This window comes from Sciurus vulgaris, assembly GCF_902686455.1.
Source record: "Sciurus vulgaris genome assembly, chromosome: 2".
Lineage (NCBI taxonomy): Eukaryota > Metazoa > Chordata > Mammalia > Rodentia > Sciuridae > Sciurus > Sciurus vulgaris.
Window position 1 is genome coordinate 159662946 of NC_136462.1, and position 24660 is coordinate 159687605.

At 36.8% G+C, this 24660-nt stretch overlaps 1 protein-coding gene and 1 long non-coding RNA gene across 3 annotated transcripts in view; both read right to left on the reverse strand.

Annotated features, from left to right (window-relative positions):
- The window catches only part of SLC24A3 (solute carrier family 24 member 3), a 511438-nt gene that overhangs the window by 313272 nt on the left and 173506 nt on the right, over positions 1-24660 (reverse strand). The window lies entirely within an intron of this gene.
- LOC306653448 lies at positions 16047-22741 on the reverse strand. Its single transcript, XR_013761723.1, has 3 exons — positions 17727-22741; positions 16212-17681; positions 16047-16163 (listed from the first exon to the last, which is right to left on the reverse strand). It is a non-coding gene; the product is annotated as an uncharacterized lncRNA (long non-coding RNA).

The following is a 24660-nucleotide window of genomic DNA, read 5'->3' on the forward strand; positions in this document are numbered from 1 at the left end:
GCTGGGGGCTGGTTAGAGGGACAAAGTTGATCTCTGACTTTCAGTAAGAGCTTACCTTGTAGGCAGAGGATTCTGGGCATAACTGATAGTGGTCACTGGGGAAGGATACCTTTGGAGTACATCATACTATCTGCTCTTTCTATTCTAAATTACTCTAAGAAAGAGGAGGGAAGAGACTAAGGAAGATTTAAAAAATAAAACCATTTCACCACCAACAGGCTTGGAAGAAATCAGAAGTACAAGACCATCTATCTTTCATAGGCTCCTGGTGAAAGAACTGCCACACAATTGGAGAAGAGACAACCTTCTGTGTCACTCTCTGTCTTATGTGTTGTCTCAAGATGGCTGGCCAGTGACTACTCCATAAATAGCTCAAATGACCCTGGGATGCATGTTCCAGACCTGAGGTGTCTAATATGAAAGCCCTCCAGTCACATGTGCTAGTTATATTTGCAGTGGTTAACATTAAATAAAATAAAAAACTTAGTTCTTCAATCTCACTAGTCACTTTTTGAGTATGCAAGAGTTGTCTCTAAAAGCTATTGTCTTGGACACTGCAGAGATGGACCATTTCCACCAATGAGAAAGGTCTTCTGGACACTGTCCTGGACCCAGCTAAGCTCCACACATTCTGCATTTCTGGTTTGTCTTGGGTCACACTGTTTGCTATTGGATTTTGCCTTCTTTCTTAACAGTGTAACTGCAACTTGCTGTGGCTGAGTATTTACTGCTAATTTTTTTTAAATTTTTATTTTTTTTTATTTAGATTCATTGTACACAAATGGGGTACAGCTTTCATTTCTTTGGTTGTACACAAAGTAGAGTCACATGGTTTGTGTAATCATATATGTTCATAGGGTAATGACGTTTGTCTCATTCTATTATCTTTCCTTTCCTCTGCCCCCTCTTCACCCCTCCCTCATTTTCCTTTATACAATCCATCCTTCCTCCATTCTTGCCTCTAATCATTTTTGAAAAAAAAAATACCTAATATATCTTAAAAGCTTTCATCTGTCAAAGAAATGGATGTCTCTGATTTTTCTTCATCCAATAGAGTTTAAGTGTCCTGTTTGTTTTCATTACTTCCATGTTCTTTGCAACAACTGCCCTCAAGATTGGCCCTGTTAATATTGCTCTTACATTGCTGGGCTGTCTCATTTATCTGTCTTTGAGGATATGTCCTCAATTCCAAGGTGTCCTGACTATATGGAGTCCCCAATGTGTCCTTGGTTTATTTCTTCTTATTTCTGTACTTACAAGAATCTGGTTCATTTGCTTCTGAAGCAAACTTAAGGCTCTTGAACCACAGCTTTAGTGTCTGCATTTGTCTCTCATTCAGATTCACATAATGATTGGGAAAATGGCTGGAGAGAGAAAAATCTAAGCAAATCTGCTTTCCTGGATGGAACTCTCTTCATTTGCTGGCTTATTCCTACTGAGATCATCATGGATTTGATTATTTTGTGATCATTTCCCTCAAGGCTTCTGTCTAATCTTTAGATTAGAGTTTTAGAGCAGTAATTCTTTCTTTCCTCTTTATAACATTACATTAAAAAGGGATTTCTGCCCTTCTTAGGTTTGTAAATTGTCCCCACATAGCCCCGACTTTAGTTTGGGTTCTCTCACAAGCAAACAAGAATTCTAGGGCAAGTAGTGCTTTTGGGAACTGAGCTGAAGAAACACCAGTGCAAGGTAAGGGAATGAGAAAGCACAGTGAAGGCAATCAATAGGAGATGTGTTATAAAACCAACAACAACCACACCCAATTGGAGCTCAGTTCTCCTGGGGAATTCAAAGAGGCAGTGTAAAGCATGTGCTTCTGAGAATAGGAAGCTGGGGTACTTCTACCCCAATGCCATAGTCACCAGTGACAGTAACTCCTAGACATGGGTGTCAGACTTCTCCTGAACAGGAAAATATTCTTCACCAGCCAAAGAAAGTCCTCAGATAAAAAATGCAGTGCTATATCCATGTATAATGATATCATATTGAATTCCATTAATAGAGTACTGGAGCCAGAACTTTGGCAGCCATGTCCTTAAGTGGTAAGTGTGAGGGGTTCTGAGCAGGATGTCAATAGTAGCTGCTACATCCCCTAAACAAGTTACTAATCAATCTCTATTGTGAGATCTTTTAGGAAAAGTCGCTTAACCTTTCCCACCAACCCAGAGAAGGGGCCATAGCAGATGGTGCCCAAGATTCTGTAAACATTAGTAGATACTTTAAAACTCTGAATCACTTTCCAATAGATATGTAGGTGGATGTCCCATATCATCTCCCAGCCTGTCAGTGCACCATCAGATGTGACAAACATTTTGACCTATAAGTTTTTCATAGGTTCTTTGGCCACTTCAGGGCAGTTTGCTGTGTGACCTATTCTCATGTCCACAAATATCCTGACATGGTAGAGGAAGATATCATTCCTGGCAGCACATCCCACCTCTGTGGACTGGCTCTTTAGTCAACAATCTGACCTCAGAAATGTTCCTGACTTTCTAGCCACTGTCTCACAATTCTTTTGACAATCTCAGGGAGAGCAACTGAAACCGCTGTCCCTTTTAGCCCTCAGTCTCCAGGAATAGGAAGGACACTTATTATGAACCAGGTTTATTCTAAGCACTTTTCATCAATCAGCTCATACACTCTCACAACAGCCCTGGGAGTGCCCCAGCCTGATAGAAAACTCTTACCAATTTCTAGGCCATTGCAGCAAGGGCAGGGTAAATGCAGAGGGAGGTTGGTGAACTTCTTGGATCAAGAAGATGGAGCTAAAAGTCTGAGAAGACCAAGACAGCTAGAGCTCTCAGGGTACGGTACTAAGGAGAAGAGAACTTCTCAGGGATAGAACTCTAGGGGCTGCAGAGGCTTCCCTGCGAGCATTTGGCTGAGTACTGATCAGCCTGGTAGTAAGAAAACTCCCTAAGGCCAGGGAAAGAACAGCTCAAAAGGATTAGAGGTCATGGTGCCCAGCATCTACCCAGGGCTGGGTCTAGTGTCTAAAGATTCATAGGATAATGGGTAGACTACCACTGTCTTGCCTCAGTAGTAGGTCTTACCTCAGGGGGGTTTGTCTTAGCAGTGGGGAATTATTAGCACTAATGAGAGCATTGTGTTTTTATCAACCTAACAAGTAAAATACTCAAGATCCAAAGATGAAACTGTTTCTAAGTAACTTAACTTAGCAATTTTACAAAGGAGCAGAAAAATGGGACCCAAAATGAGGAGCTATGTTGGTAAATCAAAACTAACCAAGAACTGTCACAGATAATAGAATGAGAAGGTAAGGAAGTTAGAATCATTGTTTAATTGTATTTCATGTGTTCTAAAAGTTATATAGAGACAGCAGAGGGATAAACAGGATTCAAACTGAGCTTTTCAAGATGAAAAACACAACATTTTAGGTGGAAATATATTGGATAAGACAATAGTAAATTAGGCATTTCAGAAGAAAAGATTAGTGATCTTGAATATAAAGCAACAGAAACTATCCAAAAGGTATTTTAATACCCTTCTCCCAATAATAAATATGAAAAGTAAGTAGAAAAAAATAAGTAGAATTGAATGATGATATCTAACATCTTGACTCCTTTGATATTTATGGAACACTCCATCCAACAACAATGGAAAGGATGTTCTGTTCAAGTACATGAAGAACATTTATCAAAAGACCCATATTCTGGACCATAGAACCATATTAATTGGTCTCAATTAATGTTGTTTTGGTTTTTCTGTGGGGGGACCAGGGATTGAACCCAGGGGCACTTACCTACTGAACCATACCCCAGTCCATTTTTATTTTTTATTTTGAGACAGGGTCTAACTAAGTTGCTGAGACTGTCTTTGAACTCATGATCCTCCTGTCTCAGCCTCCCAAACTGCTGGGAATACAGGCATGTGACTGTATGTGGCCAGTCACAATTAATTTAAAAAGATTCAAATCATGCATAGTTTACTCCTTGCCCATGATGGAATTAAAGTGGAAATAAGTCACTGAAAGACATCAGAAAAATCTCACCATGTTTGGAAAATAATGCATTTCTAAATCATTCACATGTCAAAGAAGACAACTAAAAGGGATTAGGAAGTATTTTGAGTTGAAATGAAATAAAAATACACCATATTGAACTTTGTGGAATATAGACAAGTAATGGGAAGTATGTAGGATTATATATGTTGAAAAGGCAAAAAAGTTAAAACCTTTGAAAAACGAATGACCTCTGCTTCATTTGTTGTCTATACATGCATCTCGTCTATATTATTTCTGATATTTTTTGTATTTTCAATATGTCCTATTATAGTCTTTTCATTTGCTAAAGAAATAATGTTATTAACATTTTATTTCTTTTATATTTGCAACAAGCAAATTAACCCAAATGTAAGTAGAAGATGAAAAATAATAAAGATGGTTTTTGAGGAATCAAGAAAACAGAGAACAAACAAAATATGAATAAAGAAAGTCAATGAAATCAAAGGCTGATTCATGAGATGACCAATACATTGATAGCTATCCAGACTGATAAGAAACAAGAGAAGTGATATCAATACACACAAAGGGTACTAAAAAGATATTTGAACAATGTTTTGCCAGTAAATGTGGCAACTTGAATGAAATGAATAGGTTTCTTAACAACTACCAAAGGTCATTTAAGAAGAGAGATCAGACAAAACATTCAACCTTTGACTTTCTGAGCCTGGCTTATTTCACTTAGCATGAGAGTCTCCAGTTCCATCCATTTACCACCAAAAGTTAGTCCAAAATAAGGGGGTGGAGAGAGAGAGAGAGAGAGAGAGAGAGAGAGAGAGAGAGAGAGAGAGAGAGAGAGAGAGAGAGAGATAAAGGGGAATTCCAACAAAACAGAAGAAAGTTTAGTGAACTAGATGAAGGGGATTGAGGGATTGAGGGCAAGGGAGAAGGGATGGAATAAGAGAAGAATAGTGGACTGAATCTGACCTAATTTTCTTATGTACATACATGAATATACCACAGTGAATCTCATGATCTCATCATCATGTATATCTACAAGTCATTAACAAAAACAAAACAAAACAAAAAAACCTAAAAGTAAATAATGTAAAGGTCAGTAGAGTAGAGGGAAGGAGCAGGGGGAGGGAAAGGGGAATTAGAACAAATTATATTCTATGCCTTTATAATTATGTGCAGATATATTCTAATGTCATATATAACTTTAAAAAAGACAATAAAAAGGAAAAGAAAAACAAGAAAGAGATAATCCCAATAGCTATTTTTAAAAATTGAATTTCAAGTTAGAAAATAAGTAAATAAAACCTAGGCCTAAATGACTTCATTGGTAAATTCTACCAAATACTTAAGCAATTAATAATCCTAATCCCACACAAACTCTTACAGCTCCCATATAATTTATTTTATGACACCAACATTCTTTTGTTACCTGCTAAAATGAGACATATACACATTACAAGATAATCATATGCAAATATAAAAGAAATAAAATTTTAATAACATTATTTCGTTAGCAAATGAAAAGACTATAATAGGACATATTGAAAATATGAAAAAATATTGAAAAAATATCAGAAATAATATAGAAGAGATGCATGCACAGACAACAAACAAAGGAATGCAAAAATATCCATCTTCTATTTGGAAGAATTACATTTTAAAATAAATAAAAAGTTATCCTAGGCAGGTGCCGTGGTGCATGCCTGAAATCCCTGCAGCTTAGGAGGCTGAGACAGGAGGATCTCAAATTCAAAGCCAGCCTCAGTCAAAGCAAGGGAATAAGCAACTCAGTGAGACCCTGTTTCTAAATAAAATACAAAATAGTGCTGGGGACATGGCTCAGTGGTCAAGGGCCCCTGAGTTCAATACCCAGTTTAAAAAAAAAAAAAAATCCTATCTTCTTTGAAAAAGAAAAAATAAATGAATAAATAAATAAAAAAAATATAAAAAAGGAACAATACAAAATCCTTCATGAACATAGATGTAAAAATTCTAAATAAATTTTAGCAAATTGAATCCAACACTGTATGAGAAGAATAATAACATATTATGATCAAATGAGATCTATCTGACCAAATAGGATCCATCTTAGGAATTAAAGTTGATTTGGCATTAAAACTCAATTGATGTAACTCATCATATTAACAAATACATAAATAAATATTACACAATCATCTCCACAAATTCATATAAAGATCTTGACAGAATCCAAAATTTATTCCTGACAATTAAAAAAATCTATAAATAAATAGTAGAAAAATCAGAAGAATAGAGGGACGGGAACAGAGGGAGGGAGGAGGGGAGGGGGAAGAAGAAGTACCCGAGACTGAATTAGAACAAAATATATCCCATGCTAAACAAACAAACAAACAAACAAAAAAAAAATATATATATATATATACACACACCATGCTTTTATAATTATGTCAAAATGAATCCTATTTTCATGCGTAACTAAAGGAACCAACAAAAAATTCTTAACCTAGGAATAGAGGGTAACCTTCTTACTCGATACTGAGAATATACACAAAAGTCTCATCATATTAAACAGTGAAAGATTGAATCCTTTGCCCCAAATAAGGGAAGAGACAAGGGTATCTACTCTCCCCTGTTCTGTTGAAAAGTACAGGCATTCTAACCAGTGCAATAAGGGAAGAAAAAAATAAAATAAAAGGCATTCATATTAGAAAAAGTAAAACTGTCTTTATTTGCAGACAACATGATGTTCTTTGTAGAAAACTTAATGCAGTAAATATGAAACTATTAGAAGTAATGTGAGGTTCTGAAGTTTTCAGAATACAAAATCAATGCACAAAAATCTATTTTAAGCTTCCAACTTATATAATAAATGTAAAGTATCTGGCTATTTTTGCCAGCAACAAACTTTAGAATCTTTTCCTTCCTTCCCTTATCTGTTTAATTACCACTCCACGCAAAAATAAAAATAAAACAAAAACACAGCATAATTTCCCCTTTTATAATCACTTACATTTTTTAAAAGGATAACATTCTTAAGGTAAAAAGAAAGAAGAGATAAGGGGGAAAAAAGCCCTACATTAGAAGACAACAAATGTCTGTTGTCTAGTAAGTTGTTTTTAGGATTTTGTTTTCCTTCATAGTTTGAAAACATTGCAAAAACTCCTGGGCTTGGATCTTGTTTTCTTTCCAACTGCTATGGTTTCCAACTATCTTGACTGGAGGGCTGAGCTTCAATATACACCATCTCACAATGTTATTTCATTCCTTTGGCAAGAATCTAACTGGTTATGATGAAAACAAGTCATTCATATTTTGAGAGAAGAACAACATATGGCTTGCAGAAGAAATTTTGCTAATGAGAAAAAGATAATGTATGATTTAAGTGTTCCAAATCTGTATGTTAAAAATATGCAAGACATAGAATGAGGATATATTGCTTAAATTGAGACTTAAAGAATTAATTCTATTTAGTTGGATTGAAAAGCACACAGACATGCAAACACATTTATCAAAGTCTCTACTGCGTGCTCATGGTTTATGACATCCAGTATTTAGTGATGTTAATGATCACTTTACATTTTACCCTTCTGCCAAGTTCTTTTCTAAATTCAATCCCACCTATACTCACACAGGCTACATGTAGATATCCTGAAGAGGATTTCAGTTCTGTTGTCTGGGAGGAAAATGCAAAAGAACATCCATGCATAATGTTGGGAAGTGGAAGTGATAGAATCTGCATGCCCCCAACAATGTTTTCTGGCACTAATTACCATGATTTGACACGATTACATATTTTTTTAGATACTATATGATCCTGGCAAATGAAAGTGTCAGTGAAAATTATACTCCATCAGCTTAAACCTTCCTAAGTGCTAGGAAAGTAATTTGAGCTGCAATGTGAGTAAAGTCAAAAAAGGATGTTCATCCCAATTATATCTTATTTCAACCAGAGTCTGAACAACACACAGCTATTATAATTGTCTTTAAATCACTGCAAGTTCTAGACTTACTTTGTCCAATATGGTAGCCACTAGTGACATATGAATACTGAGTTCTCAAAATGTGGGTAGTCTTAATTAAGATGTGTTCTAAGTACAAAATACACAATGGATTTTAAAGACTTGGTATAAAAAGATAATTTTAATACCTTATTAATAATTTGCATATGGGTTTCATGGTGGAATGATAGTATTTCAATAATGGGTAAAATAAATTATTCAAGTTAATTTCATCTGTTTCTTTTTATTTTACTTAAATATTAAAAAGTTTAAAACTGCATTATATGTATTGCACAATAGCTCTATTAGATAGAGCTAGTCTAGATGATAAAGATGACCTATTTTAAAGTACAAAGATTTAAAAAGCAACAGGAGGAAGGAGGGGATGAAAAGGGGAGGGATGAAACTGAACAAATTATGTTATGTGGTATGAATATATCACAGTGAATTATGTATGTTCTTCCCCATATGCATGTTCTTCTCCTTCCTAGAATGTTGTCTTGGTATATATGTCTGTGTGTATGTGTACAACTATGTACACCCTGGTAAACACACACATATAGGAAAGAAACATCCATAAGCCTAATAGTTATACACCAAAATCTTAATATTGGTCAGTTCTGATGGTGAGACTAGGTAGGTGGATAATCAGTGGTATTTTTGAATTATGGTAAAATGCACATAACATAAAATTTACCATCTTAACCATTTCTAAGAGTATTATTCAGTAGCATCAACTATATACACATTGTTTGTACAAAGCATTTTTAGAATTTGTCATCTCTCAAAATAGAATCTCTGACCCATCAACCAGTAACTCTCCATTATCTCTTCTAGTCCTTGGCAAAAACCGTTTTTCTGTGAGTTTACACTAGATTCCTCATACAAGGAAATCCACCAAGCATTGGTCTTTTAATGACCAGCTTGCTCCCGACATTTGCACATGTAGCATGTGTTAGAATCCTCTTCCTTCTTAAGGATGCATACTACTATGTTGTACGCACATCACATCTTGTTTATCTATCCATCCATCATTGGACATTGGGGCTGCTTCCACCTTTTGGTTACCGTGAAAATGCTGCTATGAATGTAGGTGTACAGAAATCTGTTTGAATTCCTGCTTCCAATTCTTTGGGTATCTACCAACAAGAGGAATTGTTGGGTCATATGGTGGTTCTCTTTTTATTTTTTTAGGAATCATACTATATTCATCACTGGCTGCATCATTTTACATCCCCTCTCCTGGAATAAATGTGTTCTGATTGTTTCACAGACTTACCAATATTATTTATTTATTTATTTATTTTTTAATAGCACCATCCCACTGGGTAGTGCCATTGTGTGGTTTTGAACTGTGTTTCCCTCATGACTAGTGACATTGAGCATCTTTTCATATGCTTATTGGTGCCAGGTGTTGTGGCACACACCATACACCCAGCGGCTCAGGAGGCTGAGACAGAAGGATCATGAGTTCAAAGCTAGCCTCAGCAGCAGTGAGGTGCTAAGCAACTCAGTGAGACCCTGTCTCTAAGTTAAATACAAAAAATAGGGCTGGGGATGTGGCTCAGTGGTCGAGTGCCCCTGAGTTCAATACCCTATTACTAAAAAAAAAAAAAAAAAGTGCAGGGGTCATATGCTTGTTGGTGACTTGAACATTTTTGTTCTTATGTTTTTATTAGTTTTATAGTTATGTTTTTATTAGTATTATATCTAATAGTGGGATTTTTGTGATGTATTCATATACACACATAACATGATTTGTTGTAATTCATGGTACATCTTCTTTTGGAGAAATGTCTATTCAAGTCCTTTGCCTATTTTTAAGTTGGGCTATTTTGGTTCATTTTTTAGTTGTAGGAGTTATTTAAGTATTTTGGATATGAACTGCCTATTAGATACATGACTTACAAGATTTTTTCCTGTTCTATTTCTACTCGTTTATAGTGTCCTTTCATTCATGGAGTTTTAAAATTTTGATGTAGTCCAATTATTTTTATTTTTGTTGCTTGTGATTTTTTATCACATTTGTGAAATCCCAGCTAAAGCTAATGTCATGAAGCTTTTCTCTGATATTTTCTTCTAATAGTTTTGCTGTTTTGGATTTTATAACTAGGTATTTAGTCCATTTTGAATTAGATTTTGTACATTGTATAAGGGCCCAAGTTTTACATATCATTTTCCCAATACTATTTATTGAAAATATTGTCCTTTTCCCATTTAACAGTCTTGGCCCTCTTTTTGAAAATCATTTGGCCATATAAGAAAGGGCTTATCTCTGGCCTCTCTGTTTCATTCCATTGATCCATATGTCTGTCTACATTGTGTTTGTGAGTTTGTGTTTGTGTGTTGTTATTTTCTCTTCTTTCTTTCTCCCTCCCTCCCTCCCTACCTCCCTTCCTTCCTTCCTTCCTTCCTTCCTTCCTTCCTTCCTTCCTTCCTTCCTTCCTTCCTTCCTTCCTTCCTTCCTTCCTTTTTTTTCTTCCAGACGGAGTCTCACTAAGTTGCTCAGGCTGGCCTCTAACTCATGATTGTCTTGCCTCAGTCTCCTGAGTAGCTGAGATTACAGGAATCACCACACTGTTTTGATTACTGTAGCTTTTATAATAAGTTTGAAAATCAGACTGCGAGACTTCCAACTTTGTTCTTTCTCACAATCATTCACATTATTTGGAACCCCTTAAGAGTTCATATGGATTTTAGAGTAAATATTAACTCCTTAAGAGTTCATGTGGATTTTAGAGTAGTTTATTTTTCTATTTCCTAGAAAAAATTATGATTCTGATACAGATTGCATTAAATCTGTAGCTTTCATTGGTAGTATTGGCACCTTAAATATTAAGTGATCCAATTCATGAACACAAGATGTCTTTTCATCTCTTTTTGTCTTTCTAAATTTCCCTCAGCAACATTTTGTGGTTTTAAGTGTACAAGTCTTTTGCTTCTTCGGTCAAACTTATTTCTAAATATTTTATTAATTTTTATAATATTATAAATGAAATTGTTTTCTTAGTTTACGTTCAGATTATTCATTGTTGGTTTATAGAAATTCAGTTGATTTTTCCAAGTTGATTCTACATTTGGCAACTTTGTTGGATTTCTTTGTTAGTTCTAACAGAGTTTTTTACAAAATCTTTAGAGTTTTCTATATATAAGATTGTGTTGCCCATAAACAGAGACGACTTTGTTACTTTCTTTCATTTTGAATGCTATTTTATTTTATTTTGCCTGATTGCTTTTGGATAGGACATCCATTGCTATGTTGAATAAAAGTGGCAAAATTGGACTTCCTCATTTTATTTCTGGGTTTAGAGAAAAGCTTTCAACATTTCACCATTGAGCGTGTGAACTGTGGGTATCAATGATTGCTATGTTTTCATTATACATTTCTCATAATTTTCTTCAGAGATCATGACTCATTTTTATAATCAGATGAAAAGTTATTTAACAAATAAGAATTCACTGGACAGACCATAACTGAACTACTTCATTAAAAAATCTATTCTTACCATGAGTATAACTAGATGTATAGCTAAGAGATAAACAGGAAGTGGGGTATATTTTGCTTCTGGCCAAAAAGATGGGTTAGATAGGAAAATATCTTTCTCCTTTTGACTATAAGCTCTTCTTTCCTTGACAGGGAAGACACACAATTATTGTCATTGAATCACATGTCATTGAAGTAATCATTTCTTCAGTAAAGATGTACCCACATGTCATACCCTGGCACACATGATAAAGATTTACCACTTATGTTATTTGAAATGAAGATACACGACATCTGTATGTTCAAGGTCATTGGTTAAGATAGTTTCATTCTTGCCTTATGGATTCATTCAGTGAGAGTGAAAGGAGAGTTTTTTCCCTGGTAGACACAGCTGATCATCAATTTCAATAGCACACAGAATAATCTTCTACAAGATCATTGCCAAGGATGCTAGGATTGCATCTTTATTTTTTATTTGACTCTAGTGAGAAAGTTTGCTTGGTCAGCACCCTCCCCACCAAAGAGGTAAAGAATCCCAAAAGTAGTTCAGAGTCAAATTGGAAATATCCAGGTACAGTTCTGGTAAATGTGTTGGAGCATTTTTCCCCTGAAACTGTACATTGAGAGAGTCTCCTACATCCTGTACTCTCAAGGAGGAATAACAGAAACACTAGAATCCATATGCTTTGGGGCACTTATAACAGACTAAGGCATTTGAGGGTCCCGTGTCCTTTGTGATCACCCTTCTATACACCCATAACCCCAGGTGATTGGAAGGTCCAATGAAAGGTGGCCCTCAGGTATGGATATTGATATTTTTTAGCCCAGGAGAAGCACAGTTTGGTATCAGGGAACTAATACAACAAAGATTTAAATTCCTCTCCTGATGTCTAGTATTCAGTTGTAAGTATCCTTTCAGTTTTAAATGTTTTTTGGGCATCTACTATGTGTTGGAGCCACAAAGAGAGAAACGATGAAATCCAGCCTTGGACTAATTTGAGTTAAATTTCTCGAAGGAAGATGAACCATAAATGAAGAGTGTCCAGTGTCCAGAATATTTGTTCACTTCTGTGCTAGAATTGGAGGTACCACCACATGCCAGAGGACATGTGATCACGTGGCAGGGACAGAAAGTAAGCTCTTGGGGTGTCTCTTCACAGAATCTCAGACACAAGCCTCAAGAGGAAAGAGGAGTGATTTTTCTTAGCTAAGAAAGAAACCTCTACATTTCTCTCAGCAATGCCTCCAGATATGAAGCCTGAATAAGTTCTCTTATTGGCCAGCTATGACCTTTTCTAAAGATGGAAGTCAGTTCCCTCTTGCAGCAAAGCCTGACATTCAGTGCTTTGGGCCCATGATTCTCCTACTGGCATGTGTCTCAGAATCTCTGGGAGGCTGGTTATAGCAACACTACAGGGACCCACTCCAGAGGTTCTAATTCAGGAAGCCATGGATGGGGCCTAGAAATCTGCATTTCTAACAAGGTCTCAAGTGATGCTGCTGCTGTTGGATGGAAACCCCACTTTGAGAACCACCAGTTTAGACTCTGCATTTATGCACCAAAGGGAAACTGGGCTGCAGGATCTTCCAACTTAGAGATATAAGAAGTGTAAGGCAGCTTGGGACCCGCAGCGATTCTAGCTGCCGCTGCGCACTCCCACTGAACTGCCGCCTGCTCATTTGTCTCAGTTGCGGCTCGCCAACAGCTTCCAGAAAAATGCACGCAGATAGGAGGTCTCACGCAAGAGACTTTATTATGCAGACGACTAACACATCCGCTCCAGGGTGAAAAGAAAGGAAAAAAGAGAAAGATGGCGTGTAGCTTCTCCCAGATATTGGAATCTCGCGGGCTCGAAGAAACCAATAGCGGAGGAGAATAATACTTGCAAGCTGACTGGTGAACCAATAGCTATCTAGCATGTTAGGATGTAACATGGGAAGCAGGAAAATGGCAACAGCATAAGCCGGAAATTCCTGTAAAGTAAGAGGCGGGCAGAGCGCAGATTGACAAGTGGTTGGGAGGCGGAGTATTGGCTTTATATTACAAGAAGCCCCTCCTTCAAAGCAGACACTCCTCTCTATTTCTTTGTGATAAACATCTGGACTCACATCCAGGGACTGTGAGAGGTATTCATTCACCCATGTTCACTCAATCCTTCAATCAGTCACCAAGGAGATTCACTGGGATGGTTAATCTTGGTTGTCAAGTTGACTGGTTGAAAGACTCCTAGAAAACTAGTAGAACACATTTCTAGGTGTGTCTGTGAGGGTGCTTTCAGAGAAGATTGGCATGTGGATCAATGAACTGAGTGGAGGGGATTCTATCCTGAATGTGAGCAGCACTATCAAATATACTGGGGCTCTGATGGAATGAGAAAGAAGAGGAAAGTTCACACAGGCACCTTCCCTCAGTCCTTGAACGAGTTTGCTTTTTCACTGTAGTTGTCAGCAGACTCAGATTCTGAGGACTGAGAGTCTGTGAACATTCGACTTCAGATTCTTCAGCCTTCTAATGTGTACTTGTACCAGGGTTCACTTGAGGGCTTCTAGGCCTCAGTCTTAGATTAAGACTGCAACATCCCTTTTGTTCTGAGGTTTCCAATTCTTGGAACTGAGCAACTACTTGTTTCCCTGGCTTTCCAGTCACAGATGGTCATTGGAGAACGCTTTAGTTTCTACTTGTCAATCTAATAAATCCCCTCATAATTATGTGCATTTGATTGGTTCTGTTCCTCTGGAGAACCCTGACTAATACACTCACTATGGCCTGGAGCTTGTCTGAGAGACTCATGGGACGTTAAAAAGAACAGAAAATACATTTAGTGTCCAACCCAAGGAGCCCACCATCTCAGTGGTTAGGTAAAGAGATCATCCCTCCAATCAGTTAATTGACAGGATAAAGAGCCTGGGTTTGTTCACTAGGGAAAGAGTAATTATAAGATGCCATGGACACATTGGGGGCACATCCTGTCCCACAGGCTACTGGAAGTCTTATTAGGGTAGAATTTCTCTCATGTAAATGCAGGAGGCCATTCACTAATGTCTAACCTTAGTGATCATGAATATTCCTTAGGTACTGAACATAGGGAAAGGATGACCTTGGAGACTCACTGGGCCATCTCCTTCCTCAACTAAAAGAACTCATCAAGCTTTGGAGACTCCTACTTTTGCTCATACTCCTCGGCCTTATTTTAAGGATATTTTCCAACTTAACATAGATGAGTGGAGAAAGAGGTAAAAGGGCAAATACAGTAACTGTCAGTGGTTAGGATCTAAGTGGTGGTTATATGCATGTTATTGAGGTGCAATCAATAAGAGTGAAAATTCTCAAAAAAATAGTGAGGGGAAAAGGAATGCTGTAGTTTAGGAATAGTGATAGAAGAACTTGGGGACAGGACCACCAATAAGATCTCGGACAGAAAAGAATATCTATGACAAATCATAATTAAAATTAGTATTTTCCATTAATTGCAATTTTATTAAAAGAATTATTGAGTATATGCTATATTTCAGACACTGTCCTTGGATGGAAATTTAGCAATAAACAAAATAAATTCCTCGATTTGTCATAGAGCTTGCAGCAGAGAATACAGAAAAGTTAACAAGTAAGTACCTGAGATAAAGGAGGGGCATGACATTAAAAAGACAGTGGGATAAGAATTCCCATCCCTATCCTCTTGCATAAATTTCAGTTTGAACAATAATCTATGTAAGAAAACATTTTCACAAGAGCTAAGGAATCCAGGTTTACCCAGCACCAGGTCAGTCGCTATAACTCCAATATCCAGGCTGACCTCCAAAGATCCATGATTCAGTAAACACAGAATGAAATCATATCCTAGTCACTGGGGAAACCCTTACAGACCCAGCCTCTAGGCCTGCCCCAATGTGAGGTCATTTCTCATAGCCCCAAATTCCTAGCTAGTCCAGGAACCAAGCTGGCCCCTGTGAGTCCAAGCACCAGGACTTAATAGTAAGCCTGTCCAAAGAAGCTACTAGATGACCTGCCCAGAATCTCTAAACCAGCTGACCGGTGAAGAGTTTTCCCTCCCAAAGTCAGTCTGTAAAGATAGGGATAGGAGTATACACTTCAATAGTACACTTAAGCAAGCAAGAGAAAAAAAAAAAAAATCAGTGAACTTGAAGAAAGATAATTTGAAATACCCAGAAAATAGAAAGAAAATGAGTACAGAAAGCCTATGGGAATTATGAGACATTATCAAGTAAACCAATATATTCATAATATAAGTTCCAGAGAGCAGAGAAATATAAATAGGCAGAAAAATTATTTAAAGAAACAACAACAGGAAACTTCCAAAATCTGGAAAGAGAAATGATCACCTAGATCCATGAATCACAAAGAACCCCAAATAGATTAAATATAGAGAGATTACCAAAGCACATTATAACCAGACTCGCAAAAGCTAAAGATAAAAAAGGGAATTTTGAAAGTAAGAGAAAAGTAAAAATTGCCACATACAAGGGAGCCTCCAAAAGACTGCCAGCAAATTTCTCAGCAAGAACCTTGCAGGCCAGGTAAACAGAGGAGGATATGTCTGCATATCCTAGGATATGTCTGTGTCATGTAAAGTATTTAAAGAAAAAAGAAATGCCAACCATGAATATTGTATCTGTTAAGTCTTCCCTCAGAAATGAAAGGCCTAAGGACTTTTTTTTCCCCCAGGCAAGCGAAAGGAGTAGGAATTCATCACTACTAGACCTGCCTTACAGGAAATGCTAAAGGAGTAGGAATTCATCACTACTAGACCTGCCTTACAGGAAATGCTAAAGGGAAACCTTTAGTGGGAATAGAGGGTACAACTTGAAAACATATGAAAGTTAGAACCCATTTAAAGGCAAAGTTAAAATCCAATTTAAAACAAGTGTATAGTTAAATTCAGAATTTCCTCACATTGTAATGATGGTGCCCAAATCAGTTTTAACTCCAGTAGAAAAGTTAAAAGATAAAGTATTAATATAACAATAGCTACACTACCTTGTAATGTCTATGTTAGATGTAAACCGCAAAATCAGTAAAATAAAACGTAGTGAGAGAAGAAGTTAAAACATAGTGTGTGGGTTTTGTATGTGGTTAATGGTAAGTCATCAGATTCAAACAGACCAAGTTTATTATAAAATGCTTTATGTATGCCTCATAGAAACCATAAAGAAAAACCTGCAGTAGATATACGAAAAAAAAGAGAGAAAAAAAAAGGAATAAGAGCATATCACTACAAATTCAGTGAATCACAAATGAAGACAGCAAGATAGTAAAAAATAGATCAAAGGCATTACAAAACAGAAATCTACTAATAAAATGGCAGTAGCAAATTCTAGCCTATCATACTTTAACTGCAAATGCATTGAATTATCCAATCAAGTGGCATAAAGAGAATGAATAGGTTTTTTAAAATGTGCTGTTTATAGGAAACTAATTTTGGTTTTAAGGATAGACATAAGCTGAATGTGAAGGGATGAAAAAAGAATCTCATGCAAATAGTAATAAAAAGTGAGCTGAGGTGTCCATCCTTAACATCAAGTTAAATAGACATTAAGTCAAAACTCTCACAAAAGACAAAAATGGTGTTTATATAATGATAATTTTTAACTCATCAACAGAATCATCAACTATTATAAAAATATGTGTACCCAACATTGAAACACCTAAACATATGAAGCAAATATTGATAAAACTACGGAGACAGATACAATACAGTCAGGGCCTCAATATTCCACTTCCAACCATGGATAGATCATCAAGACAGAAAATCAATAAGGAAACAGCAGACTTGAACAACACTATAGATCAAATGGACCTGACATATACAGAACATTCCACCAACAGAAGCAGAATACACATTCTTTTCAAGCACATACAGAATGTTCTCAAGGACAGATCATATGTTAGGCCACAAAACAAGTCTTAACAAATTCAAGAAGACTGAAATCATATCAAGTATCTTTTCCAACCACAATGAAATGAGAAATGCAAAACAAGAAAAAATTGGAAAATACACAAATATGTGGAAATTAAACAACACACTTCTGAACAACCAATGGGTCAAAGAAGAAATCAAAAGGGAAATCCAAAAATATCTTGAGACAAATTAAAATGGAAACATAACATACCAAAAATTATATGGCATGCAGCAAAAGCAGTTCTATGAGAGAAGTTTACTGTGATGAATGCCTACATAAGGAAAAAGAAAGTTCTAACATAAACAACCTAACTTTACACCTCAAGAACATGAAAAGAAGAACAAACTAAGAACAAACTTTACACCTCAAGGAACTATGAAAAGAAGAACAAACTCCAGCAAAAGAAAGAAATAATAAAGATCTCAACAGAAATAATGAAATGGATTAGAAAGGATGGATGAAAAGAAGAGTTGGCTTTCAGAAAAGATAAACAAAATTGACAGATCTAAGGTAGACTAAGAAAAGAGAATAAACAAAATTATAAATGAAATAGGAGACATTGCAACTGATACTACACAAATAGTAAAGATAAGGGATTACTACAAACAATCAGACACAGACACATTGGATAACATAGGAGAAATGGATAAATTCCTAGAAACATACAACTTATAAAGACTAAACCATGAACAAATAGAAAATCTCCACAGGACAATAATAAGTAAGGAGACTGAGTCAGTAAAAGAAAAAAAAAAAAAAAAACTCCCAAGAAAGAAAGAAAAACCCAGAACCAGATGGTTTCATGCCTGAATGCTAGCAAACATGCAAAGAATGAATACCACACCAACCCCTTAAACTCTGAAAAAATAGAACTAAAGAGAATAGTTCAAAATTTTTTCATTAGTTCAGTATCACCTTGATACTGACAGACAAAGGGATTGCAGGAAAAGAAAATTAGGTCAATATCTCTGATGAATATAGATGTAATCAATAAAATACTAGCAAACTGAATTCAACAACACATCAAAAAGACTATACATTATGATCAAGTGGAATTTATGCTTAGGATGGAAATTTGTATTAACATGCAACTCAATTAATGTGATATATAACATATTAACAGAAGGAATGATAAAACCCATGGGATCATCTCCATAGATGCAGAAAAAGCATTTAACAAAGTAAAAATCCTTTCATGATAAAAGAATAGAAGGAAATTTCCTCAACATAATAAGGGCCACTTAAGGGAAACCCACACATATTAATCAATGGGGGAAAATTTTGAAAGCTTTTCTCTTGTACGAGAAACTCTCACCACTTTTATTCACATAGCACTAGAAGTCCTAGCCAGAGCAATTAGGCAAGAAATACAGATGAAAGGCTTCCAAATTAAAAAGAAAAAAATAAATTACCTCTGTTTACAGATGACATGATTTTATATATCAAACCCTAAATACATCACCAAAAATTATTAGAAGTAATAAATAAATTCAATAAAGTTGCAGGATACATAATCAACACACAAATGATCTGGAAAAATGTCAGGAAAATAATTCATTTATAATAATATCCAAAGAAATACTCAGGAATAAATTTAAGTAAGAGGGGGAAATTTGTATACTGGAAACATTGATGAAATGGAATAAGATACAAGTAGATGGTAAGATCCCACGTTCATGAATTATATAATTAATTTTGTTGAAATGTCCACACTAATCAACACAATCAAGGAGACCGAGAAATTCCTATCAGAATGTGAAAGACATTTTTCAGAGAAATAAGAAACATGTCCTAAAATTTATATAAAACCATGAAAGACACTCCCCCAACTAATATTGAACAATAAGAGCAAAGCTGGAGGCATCACAGTCTCAGATTTTAGAATGTACTCCACTAGCTAGTAATGAATACAATGTGGCATTAGCATAAAAACAGACATATAGACCATTAGAACAGCATAGAGAGTCCAAATAAATCCACACATTTACAGTTAGCTGATCTTCAACAAAGCTATCAAGAATACACTATGAAGAAAGAAGAGTCTCTTCAATAAATGGTGCTGGAAAAACCAGATGTGCACATGGAATTGGACCTGTTTCTCATACCCTTTGTAAAAATCAACTAACAGTGGAATAAAGTCTCAAATACATTTTGTGAAACTGTAAAACTACTAGAAGAAAACTTTGGAAAATAAATGATTCTTGGTATTGGTCTGGGAATTGATTTCTTATTTTTTTTTTAATATGGCCCTAGAATCCCAGGCAACAAAAGGAAAAAATAAATAAATGCAGCGAAGAAGCAACTCACAGAAAGGAGAAATATTTGCAAATCATATATCTAGTAAGAAGTTAATACCTAAAATATAGAATGAACTCAAACAACTCAATAGCAATAAATAATAGTGCCCTTATTTAGTTTTAAAACTGATTTAAAAATGCACAAGGGTCCTGCACCTACATTTCTCTAAAGAAGACAAATGACTAGCAGGCATATAAAAAATGCTCAATCATCAAAGAAATCCAAATTATAATTACAATGAGATATCATCTTACACCTGTTGGAATGACTAACGTCAGAAAGAAAGATAAGTGTTGGCAAGGATGGAGAGCAAAGGGAATCTCTGTATGATGTTGGTGGAAATGCATATTAGTATAGTCGTTAGGGAAACAGTATGGAGGTCCCTAAAAAAGTTAAAAATAGAAGTGCCACGTGATCCAAAAATCCTTGTGCCTTAAGCATGCTGTTGGAAGTGAAGGAACTCCAGAGATGGATTAGGATACCATACCAAGTCCAGGGAAGCCTTTAGAAAGACCACTAAGGAAGGAAAGTGAAGATGACGCACTACATGAAGAGCTAAGTTCATAAGAAATCAATAAGTAACACCTGTAAAGAGCTTTCAGCTCTGAGAGGTGCAAGAAGGTGCTGGATGAAATGGGTCAAAATGCCAACAGTTTAGGTTGAGTCTTCAAGACTCAACAGGGGTGCAGGGAAGTCATGCAAATATCCCAAGTTTCACTCTAATAAAGCCCCTAAACCAGTGGGTCAAGCAAAACAGACACATGAAAAATTGAAGCTCCATGAAGCATGAACTGAGCACCAGCACATACACATGAACAGATATGTGTGCACAGTACGCATAGAAAGGAGCCACTTGCTCAAAAGAATAGGGGAAAAAATGTATAGAAAAATGTTACAGGAGAGCATGTGGCTCTATTTTTTTTTTCCAGGCAACTACTACTTTCAAAAAGTCATCAGATTTCTCTTCTTGAAATAGAGGGTTAAATAAAAGAATTCAAGCCCTGTGATGGAATGGCAGCTGTCTGAAGTGATATCTATGGAAAATGAACTGGATTAGCCAGGCAGCATCCAGAGAAATATGTACATCATCATGATTACCTCCCATTTATAGCCTAGCCCCTTGGGAGGGTGTTGATCAGGGCTGCCGAAGAGGATAAATCAATTCATTCCAATTAGACTTGGTGACTTTACCACTTGCACTTCGAGAATCAGGCTGGAATCACTTTGAAAAGAGATCATCTCTCTTCTCCTCTCTATTTAAACAGAAGCCTCTGTCAGAAACGGACGGAAAATATGTTTTGGCAGCTGAGTCGGTGGCAATTGTACGGAGTTGAATGCTCGTAATTTTGCAGGCTTTGCCATAGAGACGTGGGGCAGCCAGACTCCAGTGAATACATTGGAGCATTTAAGCAGACGGCAGCTCCATCACTTAGCTTGGCTACAGACAGCCTCCTGCTTGAATCCTCCTCAGGCCCTGATGTGCCATGTTTGTTTCACAAATCAATTTCTAGGTGGGAGAAGACAAGCAGACAGTGGAGAGAAGCTGTAATTAAAACTCCATTCTCCCCTTTCCCATGTATGCAGAGTTAATGTGCTCTGGAGGTCTCTGTGTTGCCTGGTAAATACAGAGAGGAGCTAAGAAGAGCAGGGAGAGAGAGAAAGAGAGATGCTTGTATCACCTAGGGCTTGAGCAGCTCCCAAATTAGGAAGAACATGTGGATTCACATTGCAAGTCTTTCCAGTTGCCAGGTCTCCAAAACAAAGAAAATAGTCTTGCTAGGTTGTTTTCTAAAAAGATAAGAGAGTTGCTTAATTTTAATCACCATGACTCTTAAAATTAAAAAAATAAAAGTCCTTTTAAGACAACTTTCTTCTTCCTCCTAATATAATTCCTATATGACTTCAATGGATCATATTATTAGAAGCAACTTTAATCAAGTCTCAAGAACTTTCCACACATTTAGGTCATGCCTTGTGCAACACTGTCCTGGGGAGGCCTCTGGATTTTGCACTTCCACCCACAGGTAAGAAGTGGCATTTTCTCCCATGCCTTCAGGCCCTGGGATGCTGTTTGATCAGCCAAATTCATAGCATTTATTCACATGTAGTGAATCACACAAATTGCTGACATGTTTTCCAAGATGCTGGCACGCTAATGAATGTTTCCAAGTTCTCAGCTGAGAACTGATGCATGGGAGTCATTCACATAAATGTCTGAATGGATGTTGGTGTCAGAGAACACCATCTATTGAATGCAATGCAGACATTTCAAATGCTACTACAGGGGCTCACTTTCATCCAAAGATGTATTTCATTCAATTTCTACTTCAGCATGTCAACCTCCATTGCTTATTTCTGTGTTCCATGTTTAACAGACCACCAGGTGACTAGACAAATGCAGATTTTGTCAACCTTGAAAATTGTTGGAAAGGAGACACAATAATACCAGGATTTGCTAATACTCTCAGGACATTACATCTGGGACCTTTGCCTAGAATATGAATGGCTGTAGCCCTAACCTGTGCTGGAGCAGTGAGGGGAGAAGAAGGGGGAATCGGAGGCTTTAGGGCAAAGAAAGATAACTGAAAGTGATGCCAATCAATCTATTCGAACTGTTCACCTCCTCCATCTGGAAGAGGGGCCCACTCCTGCTATGAAGGGTTAGTGGCTAGAAGAACAAGAGGTTGTGGGCACACAGTGTAGAACACTCCTTGTCAAAGTCTGAAAGCACCTCCTACCCCATGGCCTTCACACCTGCTATTTCATCTTTGCAGGCATCTGCATGGTTCACTCTCTCTAGTCAGGTCTTGGCTCTATAGCACCTCCTCAGAGAGGCTTTCCAGATCATTTTCTCCATCATTTTCCATTCCTTCATCCTGCTTTGTTTTTCTTTTCAGCTCCTATCATCATTTTCCAGACAATGCATCTGCTTTTTTAGTGTTTATTTACTTACCTTCTCCAACCAGAAGGTAAACTCCATGATGACTGAGTTTTGCTTACTATTATATCCTCAGCACTTGCAGCAATGCATGGTACGGAAGGTGTTCAATAAACATTTGTCAAAAGAACGGAATGAATGAATGAATGAATGAATGAATGAATGAATGAATGAATGTTTTTTGAAAAAGGCCAGAGAACAATGCAGGAATTCCTGTTGGTGATAGGGATACTTTGCTTAATACTAGTCATTGTAATAAGAGCCAACATTTATGCAAAACACTGTGGTTAAGCAGTTTGATACTTCTCTTCTTTTTTGCCATACCTCTGCCCTAGTCTCTTGATCATCAGGTGTCCATTTATGTTAGCCTGGCTGATTATCATGAGGAAACAGACATCATTCTCCAATGATCGTTATTTAAGGTAAATTGCCCAGGAAAACCTTTCACATTTTATTCTGATTTCGAAAGAAAAAACAAGTTTAAAATAGGAACTTAAACTTCATGGCCAAAGTTCAGTGGGTAGAATCATTTCAGACATCGGTTTATCCATCCTACCCTGTTTGGTCTGCTACTGCTGGAATATGGTATTCCCTCTGATACTAGAATCCCAGGAACACCCTTCCAGAACATGCCATCATACTTCGTTTAAAAAAAAAAAATACCCTTTGTACAGTCCTGCTTAGATCCTACCAGAGACAAAATCAGCTCAGAGCCCCAAAACTCAGAAGAAAAAGGGCTGTGATTGTAGTTCAGTGGTAGTATTTGCCTAGCACGTGTGAGGCACTGGGTTCCATCCCCAGCACCATATAAATAAATTAAATAAATAAAATAAAGGTATTATGTTCATCTGTAACTAAAATTTTTTTAATTAAATAAAAGAAAAAGAAAAAGCAGAAGAAAGTCATCACTGGAGGGTAAGATTTGCCCCTTCAGGTTCACACCAAAACGATCTTTCCAGGATGCAAATCCATCCTGATTGAAGCTCCATAGCATAGCTTCCTGCTGTTCTTAGAACCAAGGCCAGCCTGCTTAATACAACCCATGGGACACGCATTACAAGGTCTTTGCCAATGTCTCCATCCTTACCTTGCTAAAGAAAGAGACAGTTCCCTTTCTCCTACTCTGCAGTTTTTCTTTTTGTTGTTTTTGATTAATGTGGTACTGGGGATCAAATACAGGGCCTCCCCCATGCTGAGCATATGCCCTATCACTAAGCTATATCACTAGCTGCCCCTACAGTCTTCTTTTAATTTCTCTAAAGTACCCTGCCTTTTTGGACAGGTTCCCTCAACCTTCACCTGGTCAATAGTCTTCCCATATATTCCAGCCCCAGGGTCATTTTCTTGTTTATAAAACCTTTCATGTTCCCCAGACCCACTGTGTAATCTTGTAATACTACATCTTTTACAACACTTTTCTAAGTTTGTAAGCATATATTTGAACATTATTTCATACTCATCTGCTTCCCCTACTAAGCTGAAAGTTCTCTGTGGGCAAGAATTGGGTTTGTTTCACACATTGTTGACTCCCCACCATCAAGTAAGTACTTGGCATACAGCAATGTGCTCCATGAAGACGGGTTAAGGACTCAATGGATGAATGGATAAATGCACCAACCATAAAGAACACTCCCCAGCCTGAATCTGTGTCTCAGGTTTATTAGTAGTAGTTTTCTAAGGATATTTATAAAATAAATGCTTTGTAAATATTTTATACAATTATGAAAAATTATATTCTCCCTCAATCCCAAATCTATCACTGAAACTGTAAGGAAAAAGTCACATTAGGATGTGTGTCCATGTTGCTGATATTGTAAGAATCAGAGGCCTGAAGTAAAGAGGGGAGGCCTTCATAGATATTTAACTTCTGTTGATACTGTGACACAGTAGAAGCAGCAAGTAGCTTTATTTTGTCAAGCAAAATAATTTGTTCAACAGTTGCTAACAAACTTTCAGCTAACTAATGTAGCAGAGTGCTTTTGTGTGAGTCCCCTGCTCCTACACCCCATGGCCCACCCACATGTCTTCCCCAAAACAAATATCAACACATCACAGTTCAGAT